Source organism: Temnothorax nylanderi, unplaced genomic scaffold (genome assembly GCF_030848795.1).
Source record: "Temnothorax nylanderi isolate EJ_2023f unplaced genomic scaffold, tnyl_v1.0 TNYL_tig0145_pilon, whole genome shotgun sequence".
In the NCBI taxonomy this organism is placed as follows: Eukaryota; Metazoa; Arthropoda; class Insecta; order Hymenoptera; family Formicidae; genus Temnothorax; species Temnothorax nylanderi.
Window position 1 is genome coordinate 7,064 of NW_027249207.1, and position 13,113 is coordinate 20,176.

At 39.8% G+C, this 13,113-nt stretch overlaps 1 protein-coding gene across 2 annotated transcripts in view; it reads left to right on the plus strand.

Moving 5' to 3' along the window:
• Positions 1–605: 605 nt before the first annotated feature.
• The window catches only part of Dpr12 (defective proboscis extension response 12), a 256,117-nt gene continuing 243,609 nt past the window's right edge, over positions 606–13,113 (plus strand). Inside the window, exon 1 of one of the 2 annotated variants that reach the window (XM_071714743.1) lies at positions 606–950. The gene's annotated coding sequence lies outside the window, so the exon portion shown is untranslated. The remainder of the gene's footprint in view (positions 951–13,113) is intronic. The other variant, XM_071714740.1, reaches the window with a different exon arrangement.

A 13,113-nucleotide genomic window follows, 5' to 3' on the forward strand; every position in this document is an offset into this window, starting at 1 on the left:
GCGGATCCGGCCTAAGGGTCTCTCCTAGGGCTGATGTGTGTCGACCGTGCCCCCTCGCGTGTGCGTCCTGCGAGCGCGAAAAATTCATACACACGCGCGCGCTTACGCACATACACACGTATACATTAGCGCGTATATATATACACGCGCGTGTATTATTTGCGCCCATCGTGGGATACGCGTGTAAATACGTGTGTCGTGAATCCGTGACGTATCATCGATATTTTCATCGCTCCGAGAGCGATCGCCCTCTCTCGTTGCCGACCCCCTTGCTGCCGCTCCGAGAAGGCAGGGTGTTCGCGACGCGCGAATCGGTTACCGGGACCGCGTTCCTTCACCGGGATAAGCGACGCCGTGGTGACGTTCGATCGCGCAGCCAGTTCTCCAAGTGACACACTTTCATCCGCGAGAGAAGAGAAACTCACCTCACGGCAGCCTGACGGCGGCCGCGACAAAAGGACTGTGTGGGATAGTGTGATTATCCTCGAGTGCACGCGACAACCTGCGAGCGCGGGTGGGAATTTGGGCAAGTGTGACATGCCAGTGCGTCATCATCGTCGAGCTCAGTGACCATCCCAAGTTTTTCTTCGGTGACTCGCGGCCGACGTTAATACGTTTCTCTTCGTCATATGTCGCGTTAGCCAGCGGATCGCGAAGTGCGGAGTAACTGGCTTTCGAGTGATCTCCACCGCGCTGTGGTGCACGATCGGGGATTCGGAGGATCGAGCCGCTCCCGGTGGGCAAGGGGGATCATGTGTCCCCGATTGCAGCCCTCCTTCGAGGGTTGAGTCGCCGATTCGGTGTACGACACCGATCGGCCGACACCGGACCGCGAGTGTTGTGTTGCGCGACAAGCTCGTCTCGGCGATTCGTCTGCCCGAGGACATCCCAGCCGTGACGCGAAGTGATCTCGCGGAGGACCAACCGTGTACCACATTCTCGCGCAGCAAGTGAGTCCCAAATCACGGCAATTTCATAATTTCTCCATAGTGGCGTAGCGTTTGCTCTATCTCTGTGTTTCGATTACGCGATTATGAATTTACTGGATTGGTTGATCGACGTCACGCCGAAAAGAATTGATATTGATGGAAATCTGTCTAGCAAACTGTCAGATAAACGGATTCGCATTCACCGATATCTTCACCGAGCGATTTTAAATACTTGTCATTATGCACGAGCGCATCTTTCGTTATATTTAGCAAAAAAAAGTCCAATGACAAGCCAAATTTCTATAAGAGTTTATCAGAATCATTGCCGTTTTTTTTTTAAATTATTTTTTGCAATTTCTTTTATCAATTTGGATTTGCTTTTTCTTCAATAATAATGTCAAAGTACATGTAGCTTTGAAATTGTTCACGATTAAGATTAAAGCGACTCATAATCTGATATAATTTTTTTTTTTTTTTTTAGAAAAGTGCCCACTTTATAGTTTGATTTACAAAGGATTTACTTTACAAAGGATTTCTATGTGATAGAAGTAATTTTAAAACATTTTATATGTTATTATCCTTTGGACGCACGACATTAGTTTTTTTTAACTGCAATATCTTTACCTATGCATTAATTTAATTTAAATGTAATTTTAATTATTAAACTACATTAATCGTTATAATGCGGAAATAATCTTATAAAATAGTCTTATTCAAGAATAATGAGCTATAATACACGATGCAATATTACGACTAATTTCATTAAATATTAATTTTCAATCGATAAAAAGACCGAATCCATCAATTTCAGTTCTACTTTAAACGTGAAACGATTGTCGCGAATTCCTAATATCGTTAACTCTCATGGCGCAAGAAATTTTATCGTTAGCGATTTCATCATAAAACTATTAGGCCTCAGGGGTATCTAGCCTCGGCATTCTATATCGAGCCCGTAATAGCGTAGACTGTTTCAGAAGTTGTGGTTATCGGATGGTTATAAGTGATAGATTTTTGCCACTCGTCTATTTCCCGCTAAAAAGTCTTCAATGCCCTTATCCGCTTTGCAGAGCGATTTGTCATGATTAAAATCTTGAAAGGAATTTTCATCATGTTCAATTCAAGTTACTACAAACCCGATCAGACCCTAGACTCTCTACAGATCTCGGGTATCGGCGAATTACAAAGCTTTCTATCGATGTGCGTTGCGCGTTGTGTTATCAAGGCTCCACTTCTACTCAAGCTATTTGTTTTTCTATTGTGAAATCCACCGTGAATCTCATGGACATTAATCTCTTCGATTATCAATGACGGATTATCGGGATTCCACAATTGTTGTTTTTTATTAATTAGTTAAGCGGATGCATCATCGTCGCAGTAATTTCTCACGGTTTTCATGGTTTGTCGAAAGTTTCGTCCTCTCGATTCGTCTTTTTTCAAATGTGCAGACAATTAGGTCATATATCATTTTGAATATGACATAATTTCTAATTGGCACAAACGCATGACATATTTGTAAAGCGTAAATAGCGCGAGATGGTAATTTATTTCTTGAAATTCAAGGCCACTTAAATCGCTATAAATCCTGACTATGCGAGTGGATAAGCCTCTAACACGGCGCGTGACGTGCCATTGATCATCACGCAGCATCGTTCGCGTGGTTAAGGTCTTAATGTTTGCCTGATGTCACGTTGATTTTACTGTTATTAAACCGATATGCGTGTATATAACGGCGAGATAAGATGATAAGAGACACGATCATTAGTTTCTAGCCGATTATTGCTTGTTCTTTCCTTTAGAATATTTTACTTAAAACTATTCGCAAACAATTACAATATACGTGTCTTTAAATGCGCACAGACACATTTTCCACACCGCTGTAGAAATTCATATTTTAATCCAATTTAGCTGTCATTTGTCCTTCGGATAGATTGAATTGATCTAATTGGGTGTCAATTATGTGTCAGTTACGTGGACAATTCTCATGAATTAGGAAATAACAGTGAAGTCAAGAGGCTCACAAAAAATCGAATTCATAAAATAAACATAGTTAATGAGCCATAGCCCAATAATTGTGTTTCTTTTAGGAAATAACGTTTTTCACTCTTTTCTATTTCTGTAAATCCACCCTAATTAAAATTGAAACCTAGAGCCGCAATGCTGCAGTATAATAAATTTAGTATATTAGTATTGCATGTTCAACTCTAACATATTAGAAAATATTTTAAACGATTTAAAGCTACTAATATATACGAGGGTGAGTCAATAATTCAACTTTAAGGTATCAGAACATATTTTAAACGATATAAAGCTATTAATATACGAGGGTGAATCAATAATTACACATACTCTATTCTATAATTTATTTGAACAACAGAAGAGAACGTACAATCACATCATTTTTCAACATAGTCCTCTTGCTTTTTAGTGCACTTGTTCCAGCGTTCCACAAGCTTGCATATATCCTCGAAAAAAATATTTTTGGTCTGTCCTTTAGCTATGTATGTACCGCTTCTTGCATGTTGGTCTGGCAAATCGACGACCTCTTAAAGCATCTTTAAATGAACCAAACAGATGGTAATGTGAGGGAGCAAAATCTGAACTATATGCAGGATGCTCTCAAAACCCAATAAAGAGACAACCCGTAAAGAGACAAAACCAAAAACTTTTTTTCCAAAGGTATATACAAGCTTGTGGAATGCTGGAACAAGTGCGTTGAAAAACAAAGTGATTATGTTGAAAAATAATGTAATTGTACGTTCCCTACTATTGTTCTAATAAATTATAGAAACAGAGTGCGTTGACTCACTCTCGTAGTTTTCTGTAAAATTATCTTAATTCATAACATAATCGCAATTAAATGATTTCAAACTACGAAAAGTATCCTGATGACAGATTTATATAAATCTAGATACTTTCCTTATTATGTAATGTTCTCTCGCGCTATATACAAACTACGAATCGTCGGAGAGAATTCAAGTCTCGAATATCTGTCTAAAACCCGGTCATACGAGCGGCGGCAAGACGTATGCATTACGAAAGCAGCTCGCTCCGGCTGCTCAACTTAACCGCGTCGTCCTTTGAGGAGCGCCCTTCTTAATTTAATTTATTATACTATCCGTCGCGATTGCGAAGTTTCCGGGTATAACGCTCCGTGAGTCAGGTCACTATAAATTTCAAGCCCTACGCGAGCGACGGAGTACGCTTTCGCACCGCTGTGCAGTGATGTGTCATTGATCATAGCGTGGGATACGTAGCTCTCGCGTAGCTGAGGGCTCGAGGTTTCGATGTAGTTACGTTAATTTTACGAGCCACCCCAGTTTTCGCCCCTCCTTCTCCCTTTCCTCGGCGTTTTGCTTTCCTAGGCATGGTAACGCCGTCAGGAAATTACGTGCGGTGGTATGTCGACAAGTGATCTCCTCTTCTTCTATGCCCCTCTCCCCCCCCTCTCTCTCACCCCCTCTTCCTCTCTGCCTTTGTTCTCGAACCGGATGTTTCCTGTCTCTCGACTTGACCCCACTGTTAGTCAATACAACACACCGCAAAGTGTTCGCTTGGGAAGATTATCCCTTTTTATAATCTGTAACTCTTCGCTTTCTTGCGTTTATTCTTCAGGACACGTTATCTTTCTAGCTGTTTTATAATTTAATCATATTTTCCTCTTCTCTAATTTATAATTCTTCTGGCAATTTATAATTGGTAAAAGCTTTTCAGTAACCAATATATTTATTAGCGTAATTTACATACTTTGTATACCTGTACGTGCGTAAGATACAACAAATTTCATAATTTGCATAATATATTATTATCATTCTCCATTATTATATCATTTCGGAGAAGTTATAGGAAATATTTACCGTTTAAATGAATCGTTTATTATGCGTGCATCATATTTCTGCTATTATATTCCAATATGTATTTTTGACAGCAGTATTACGAAGGCAAACGTTCACGCGATAACAATCTACTATATGAAAATAACGCACATCGCGCACGCGGTAGATATGTACATATAATTTCGGCCGGTATGTTGACGAAAATTGTTTACACAGTCACTATCATCGCGCGCGAAATCAAACTATCTACCCCCGTTACGTAATCTCCGCGTCATGCACTTACGAATTTCCAATTTCCGTTACCGATACTTACATGCTGTTTCTACCTTGCCTTTACATAATATGTATACTTTACGTAGTTGCGCAAGCTACTCTCCGGAGCGTAGGCAAGAAACCTTCTGTCTATACGACCTCTCTCTCTCTCTCTCTCTCTCTCTCTCTCTCTCTCTCTCTCTCTCTCTCTCTCTCTCTCTCTCTCTCTCTCTCTCTCTCTCTCTCCTTTCGCAGCGTGTCTTACGTTTTTGTTCGCGATATCGACCTGTCATTCCTACCAAACTTGACTCTCGCGACAGGACAATGAACATCGCTGCCTCGTCTTTTCCCTCTTCCCTTACCCCGGAGATCCCGGCTCCTTTCCCTTTGTCTTCGCTTACGCGACCCTTGTCGCCTTTGGACCGCAAGTCGAACGAGAGCAAATTAGATATCCATTAACGTCGACTGGCGAGTTCGAAGTCTTAATTGCAGTCAACCCTACGGTTGTTTGCTCACGAGCACGACTAACACGCGTTATATCCGCGCTACAAGGGTCTTGTCGTGTGGTACACCGGGGTGTTTCCTGCTCGAGAAATGAGATTGCTAAAAAGAGGGGAGTCGGTATCCTCGTATAATCTCGAGTATCCTGGAGTAGGATCTCGTATCGAGACATGGTTGCGACGTGTATGAAAACTATGTCATGAGAAGTTATGGGTTAAGAATGATGAGCTCCGAGATTGAAATTGATGATGTTGGCGTGTTATTATGGCGAAAAGAAGAGCCCCGGAGAAAAAGAAAGTATATGTACATACGTTGAAAGTGTTTTTGCAATTGAAGCAATAATTTAATTTTGTCAATCAAAGCACAATAAGATGATATATGATGCAATTCTGCATAATATTCTTTCTCATAGTATATGGTCAACATCTAAATTCGCTCATTTTTTAATTTATTCAATTGTGCTGACGACTTATAATTAGTACAGTCGAAACGTTCACATTGCCTTTGTCTACCCTTGGACAATAAACTATAGCTATATTCAACTGTAATTTTATTTTCTCATATTTGACCCTTGACTTTTCATATTTGTTTTTATACATAATGAACGCTTACTTATATATTTATTATCTAATAATATTATTTTTAACATCATTGATAACTATCGACGGCCATTCAAAAGTCGTAGAAACAATAAATATTTCTAATCATTAAAGTTCAAATATTATTCTAAATATAATCGTAAATATTTAAATAGTTTTAACGATTTGAAAGCAAATGTTCAATGATTAACTATTTAAAGCTTAATAAGAATGTTATCTGAGTGTTGTCTGTATTATTATTATCATGATTATTAATAGTGCATATTTAATAATAATTGATAGTTTCGTGTTTGTTCTATATCATTCATAAGAAGAGTAGTGGGCAGAACTTTTGCAATAAATACCACTGCTTAATATAACTTTCATTAGATTGACTAATGATACCGCGGTGATGGAGAGAACGCGTCGTATAGGATTAAATGAACCGTTTTGTGTGTAAAAATGGAACGTTGCTGTCGCAGTTAAATAGAGATAAATTGGTCACGTTGATCTACGCGGGTGTTGACGACCAAATGCACCAACGAATCGCTTAATGACATTGTCGGGCTATTATAGTCATTGTACGAATTCAACGCCAAATACACAACGCTCTCTCGACGGACGGTGGTAGTCGTTTAACATTCGTTGCTACCGTGGATAATCGCATTATAGCGACCTATTTTAGATTCGCGGCTAATTCGCGATCCGGACAAAAATTGAAAAACTCTCCTCGTTTCCCGTCGTCTCTCGCCCGCCGCGGAAACAATGGCGCTTAATCGCATTTTGAAAATCGCCGAGTAACGCGGCGTATTAAGCCTGCCGCCTAAAATCGCGGATATTAATTAACTGCTCGTGTCGGCCGCACCTCATGATCACGGAAAGCACGCGGATGTTAATACGGCGGCGTTAGTATAGCGGCGCGCGAAACGCCGAATAACTTCCCAAGCTTAATTAAAAGCAAAAGTTATACGGATAAACGCGGCGCCGCCACGCCGCACGTCTCTCAAGATTTAATCCTCAGCATTTCTCGCGGTCATTGTCGCGACCTTAACAAGAAAATATCTCTATTACGTTATTTCGCTAGTTTCCCGCCAATGCTGCCGTGGCACTTTCGACGTTTTGACACTTTGTGCGCTCGATCGCTCGTTGCACAGGTATATGTATCGTACAACGATCCGCGTACGAGGCCGATGACGACGATTCAAACTTTACTTTAGTTTCACACCAATTACTGCTGCCACGCTTAAAACGTGAGTTATAGCCGGTCTGAATAATTAAGGATGGATGGGAGTTGGCAGGATGGTGGAGACAGCGATTTGCCGACTCGTCAGCGAGAAACGGCGACGACGATGGCGAGAACGACGTTCTAATTAAATCCTAACGCTCGCTTTTCTTGATCGATGATCTTTCTCTTGCCACATCGTATCGCGCTAGATACGTTTATAATCTACTTGCAAAAGCTTGACTCAATTAGTGCAATATTTTTGCGTTTGATGATTAATTTAGAACAATATATTAATGCGTTATATTTTAGATTGCAATTTCCACTAACGCGTTCCCTGTTAAATCCATAATTTTCCGTTCAGATCGCATGCGCCCCACGATGTCGAGACTATAATAGTTTTGCTTATATATATATATATATATATATATATATATATATATATATATATTGTGTAATATTTATAAGATTATAAATTCATTATTACTAAGAAAAAAGTGTAACGATTTCCATTATGCGATAATTGTGTTATATATAATATTTAAGCATCAGCACATGATTTTATAAAATATTTTATAATAATGTTATATTTAGTAGCAAAAATATCAAACGGCCTGAACAAAAAGTTCAACTAATACACCTCATGCGGCAGGAAACGTGTTAACGCTTCGAGAATTTCTCTTCACAGAACGTCGTTCTATCTCATTTCCTCTTCAATATCTCGTTCAGTGTTAAATTAATAAGTGAATCGAGACTGAACAGATGGCTTAAACCGATCGATCGTGAGAGTTATGGAAACTCCAAGGCTGCGATCAAACCTTTCGCGAGAAACGAAGAAGCAGATATACTTATATAACAATTAAAAGACAGTGATAAGATTTCATAATGCAGAATAATTCCCAGCATTGAAGCCAGGCTATAAATCCTTCATACGTCCGTTAATATGAGTGTCTTAATATATCGCTTATATCTCATTCGCGTAATGACGCTAATAGGGGTCGTTTAATGTTTTCATTAATAACATCTGACTATTCGTGCGCGGAGAAATTAGCCGGGCGTACTAAATGGAAGAGCCGTACGTAATAATCGTGCGTTATATGTACGTAATCAAATTCGTCAAAAGATGTTATCGCGCGTATCCGTCGATGTCGCATGTCGGCGACAACGTCGTCGTCGTCGAGGCGAATGATGCGGGGTGCAGCGGGAGGGTCGAGGTGGGACCATTTACCGAGAATTTCATAGTACGCTTCATTGCGCTAATCCAATTTAATTAGAACGGCCGGATAATAAGCCTATAACGACGCACTTAGCTCATTAATAATGATCAGACTCCGCGCGCGGGACAACTCCCGGGAAGCCATCCGCCGTTTTATCGTTCGTCGTTTGTCTTCCTTATCGCACGTATCTTTCCGTCTGACACACTCTCCTCCCAAGTGGGGTATATAATACGTATGAATTCCCTCGTCTCCTCTCTATCTATTCTTTCACACTTCTCTGACTTTAAATCCAGTCCCACCCCGGGTCTAAACAAGGGTCGCTCAACGGCCCACCGAGGACGACCCTATCTACTTTCGCGTACTTTAGATATTGGTAGCTTCCTCCCGCGGACAGCAATTCCGGTCTACAGCACAAATTACATCGTCAAAAGATGGAACGCTTCTTTATATTAATTATAGCGCAATTTACATAATCTTTGGGGGTATTATATGTATATTTAAATACACAAACTCTTTAAAGAAGTTTGCCGCAAGACATTTTAGATTAGACAAGAAAACGGTATCAAGAACTTCAATTACAACTTTCCCATCCGCGTCTTCAATATTTCTGAGAAAACTAACGCTTTTAGCTCCCGTCCGACGGAAATCGTAATTACGAACGAATTTTCTCGTGCTCTTATCCCTTTTCGGTCTTTCCAGCTTTCTTCAGCTTCTTATCTTCTTTTCCTTTCCCTTGAATCTCTAAGTCCGTCCGGTTGCGAGGTCCCGGGAACATTGAGTCGTAGGATATATAAGTAAGGATAATGCGTTCATGTCCTATACGATGTAAGCTAGGGGACAGTGATTGATAAGGATATAGCATAAGAGAAAATGTGGCGATCGGAAATCTCCCGAGTAGATCCACCTTCCGCGAATATCCCTTCGATGCGCCTGTCCACTCGGGAACGTATATCGTCAGGCGCGCATAAATCACAAGGATTTATTTGGCATAGCTCTCGTTCGGCCTCTCGACGCCTTATGCAAATGACGGGGGTGTAGTGACCCCACGCGGCCGCAGGTCATCTTGTTTTTATTGCATGCCGCAAGGGGTAGCAACCGAGGAACATTGCGCGAGCTGCGCGCGCTTTGGGTAAATTATAAATGAGTAACCCCCTCGGTTTGATATACGAGCCTAGTGTCGTCAGAGCAGTCGCAGTCGTAATGAGTCGCGTTTTAACTGCGTTGCACGAATGTACGCATGCTTGCACGCACGCACGCAGGCACGCACGCACGCACGCACGAGTGCACGTGCGTGTGTCTACGCACGTTTGTACACGGAAAAGGAAGTCACCGATTTCTCGCACGGTGCCGTAAATGCGGAATATTAATTCGACGCGTAATAATTAATGTCGCGTGCCGCGTCCGCTTTGGGGTATGAGATATTCATTAGGCGACAACGCCTATATGGAATACACTACCGTACCTGGATAAGCGACAAAAATAATGAACAGCGCGACTTTATGACGTAGCGACAAAAATACTATAATTTTCGTACCAGCTAAACCAAAAATATTAATCTACTTCTAAATGATGCGCATATATAAATGATATTGTTTACGTGACATTGATCATCATCTTTTAACTCCTCGCTTAAATTTTAAAGACATGGACACATAACAAGTAAATTCATAAATTTTCCCAAATTAAAAATAAAATTAATTGAATGCAATATATATATTTTAAGTTATCACCAATATTGCTAGCAATTTGATAATATATTAATTTGTATTAATATTGGAAATTATAATTTAATGAAATTATTATTACCAAAATTAGCAATCAAAATTATTTCCCTCTCCTTCATTATTCTCTCGATAACGAGATGAGACTTTAATATTTATTGAAATATTGTATTAGAATCCCACGAAACTATTCAACCTTTCTATGACACTTAAAAAAGAATGTGTTCGCCTAATTCTCACATTCAGATCTTGATTCGCTCTCGTTGCCGCAGTTGAGAAATCAGCGCGACGAATCTTCTTGGCGAATCGCATTTTCTCCGACCCCGTGACTTTTCATCCGAGTTCTATTTTGCATCACGAAGGATCGAAGATGGGGAGAGGAGTCAAACCATCCGCCTCTAAGACAGAGCATTGCTCGAGATCCTTTTCGCCTCAGCGAACACGACGGAGATGAAGCTATAAAGGAATAACGCCAATGAGCCCGGAAATCTCCCTTGGATTGATCGGGATTGACCCTTCGGAGTCGTAATCTTCCCCAATTATGAAGATATCGAAAATTCATTGAACCTCTACATTTCGAGCGTTTAGTGAAGTAGGTTTTACAATCTTAATATTCAAGTAGTTTACCGTTGAAAACGGACCAACTCAGAAGTATAAGACTTCATTAATTTTATTCATGCTTAAAATAAACCGCGTCTAATTTGGAACTTTAAGTTTGAACTTAGTTCAATAACACGTCAAAATAGGAACTCAGAAAAGAACTTTAAAATTTAATTAGAAACACCTTTGACAATTATATTGGGAAAATACATTGAACATAAAATAATTAATTACATGAGACATTATTAACTTCTTTTTTACTCTTGGGAGACAACTTGATCTGCGAAGCAAAAATCTGAGAATCACTTTTAATCGTGGCAAATCTTTATTGAGGAAACACTTTACCAAGATTAATTAAAATTTTATTGTTTCTTTGAACTCCTGCGAATTCTTCATCGTAAAACGAAACGACTACAATTTCAAAATATCTATAATCTTACATTCAAATACTTTTAAGAAAGAATCGTTTTTTCTTTCTTAATTCGTATCATGTTAATTATGAAAATGTATTGCAGAAAAATAAATCTAATTTTTAATAAATAGAAAAGTAATTTTAATTAATATCTAATAAACTCTCTAAATCTGAATTAGTGAAAAATCACTGGAGTAGCATACCGATTTATCGATATCAGTGAATAATCACTGATGCGTCTCTCAGTCTAAAGTATGCCATCTCCAGTGACTTTTCATTAATTCAGATTTAGAGAAAACTGACGTCGGAATTTTTATAAAATCTAAGTTCAAGATGAAATATCGTTTTAAACTAAACGTAGAGATTTAAAGATATTTCCCTGTATAATTCTTATTTCGCCCAACATAGCAAATACCTTAGCCTTAAATTAGAATTGTGCCCTTGTGCATCATGAAACATGCACTGTATATTTTTCTTATTTTCTCTATTAAAAACTTTTAATAATATATCGCCATAAAATCTCATTTTCCCACTGTGATTCGCGACGTGTGGATAAAAGAATTTCTATGTTTTTTTTTCCTTGATCCTAACTAGAGTCAAGTCCCATCGAATTTACGCTCACACGAATGTCCCTTATAATTGTGGTGTAAGTGTAAGAGAAAACCAACGAGGGGCTGAGACGCTCCTCGCGCGATTTGTCGGAGGTCAAGCGAAGGAGGACCGGCCGGCGACGACGAAGGTGGAGTCGCCGAGGCGCCTCTTCGCTACCATTCTGAAACTTTATTTCCCTGAGGATCGCTCCGCCAGAGTTTATCGCTCGAGGTAACACAGCCGTCGCGCACGTTTCATAGCACGCCTTTCTTTTTCCTATTTATCTCCAACTAGTCCGTCCAACCTCCATTCTCCTCCATTGTTTTGCTCTTCGATTTCCGCCCGCGATGAACAATCGCCCTTCCGAAACGCAAGAGATAATTTGCCAATAGCGAAAGAACCGCGTTATTTTCGCAAATAGGATTTCCAATATGCCGGTCTGACAGCGCACATGTACACATTGATATAAGGTGTCTCATGGGTACCATGACGCATTCGGAAGGGTAGAATACATCCCCCTTTGAACTTTCAGAGAAGAGAAAAATATTCGAATATAAATCGAAAATACTGTTTTCCCACAAGTAGATTTTGATGGACTTATTTTTAGTTTATATAGAATGGGTTTCAAATCTTTTTTTCATATGACACATTAAATGTTGAATTTTCATGCAAAAACTAACGGAAATGTTAATTTAATTTAATATATAAAAAAAACTTCAAGATAAGATTAGTTGTCGTCATATAGTAGACAAAAAATGCATTTAAAAAACTTTAAGATAAGGTCAGTTGGCTTCAATTGTCGTCAATTGTCGTCATACAATACAACCCACGTTACTCAACCACGGTTAATGTCAAGCGTAAATTTCATAATAAGACCGTCAAAGCAAGTCATTCTTAATGCCGGTAAATCCCTAAGAAAACTTGTGTCGAGACGCGCTTACATACACTTCGCCAGGAAAAATTTCACAGGCGCTACTCGCGGCTCTGATAAATTCCCGAGAATTTATATCAGTCTTCTTCATAGCGAAAATATCGTGAGACTTATTGTTAGGAGAAACGCTTGTAAATAGCCTGCCCGTCGCCGCTGCCGCGCCAACGAGGACGGGCTGGCAAAGGGGCTACGGGGTAATATCTCCGCGTTCATTAAAAGGACCGCGTAATTTCGACGCGGTTATGACGAGACATAGAACTCAGGCGTTCGAGCGTACACATAGAGGGTAATGTTTGCGCGTGAGTACATTTAGCGGCCCCAACGCG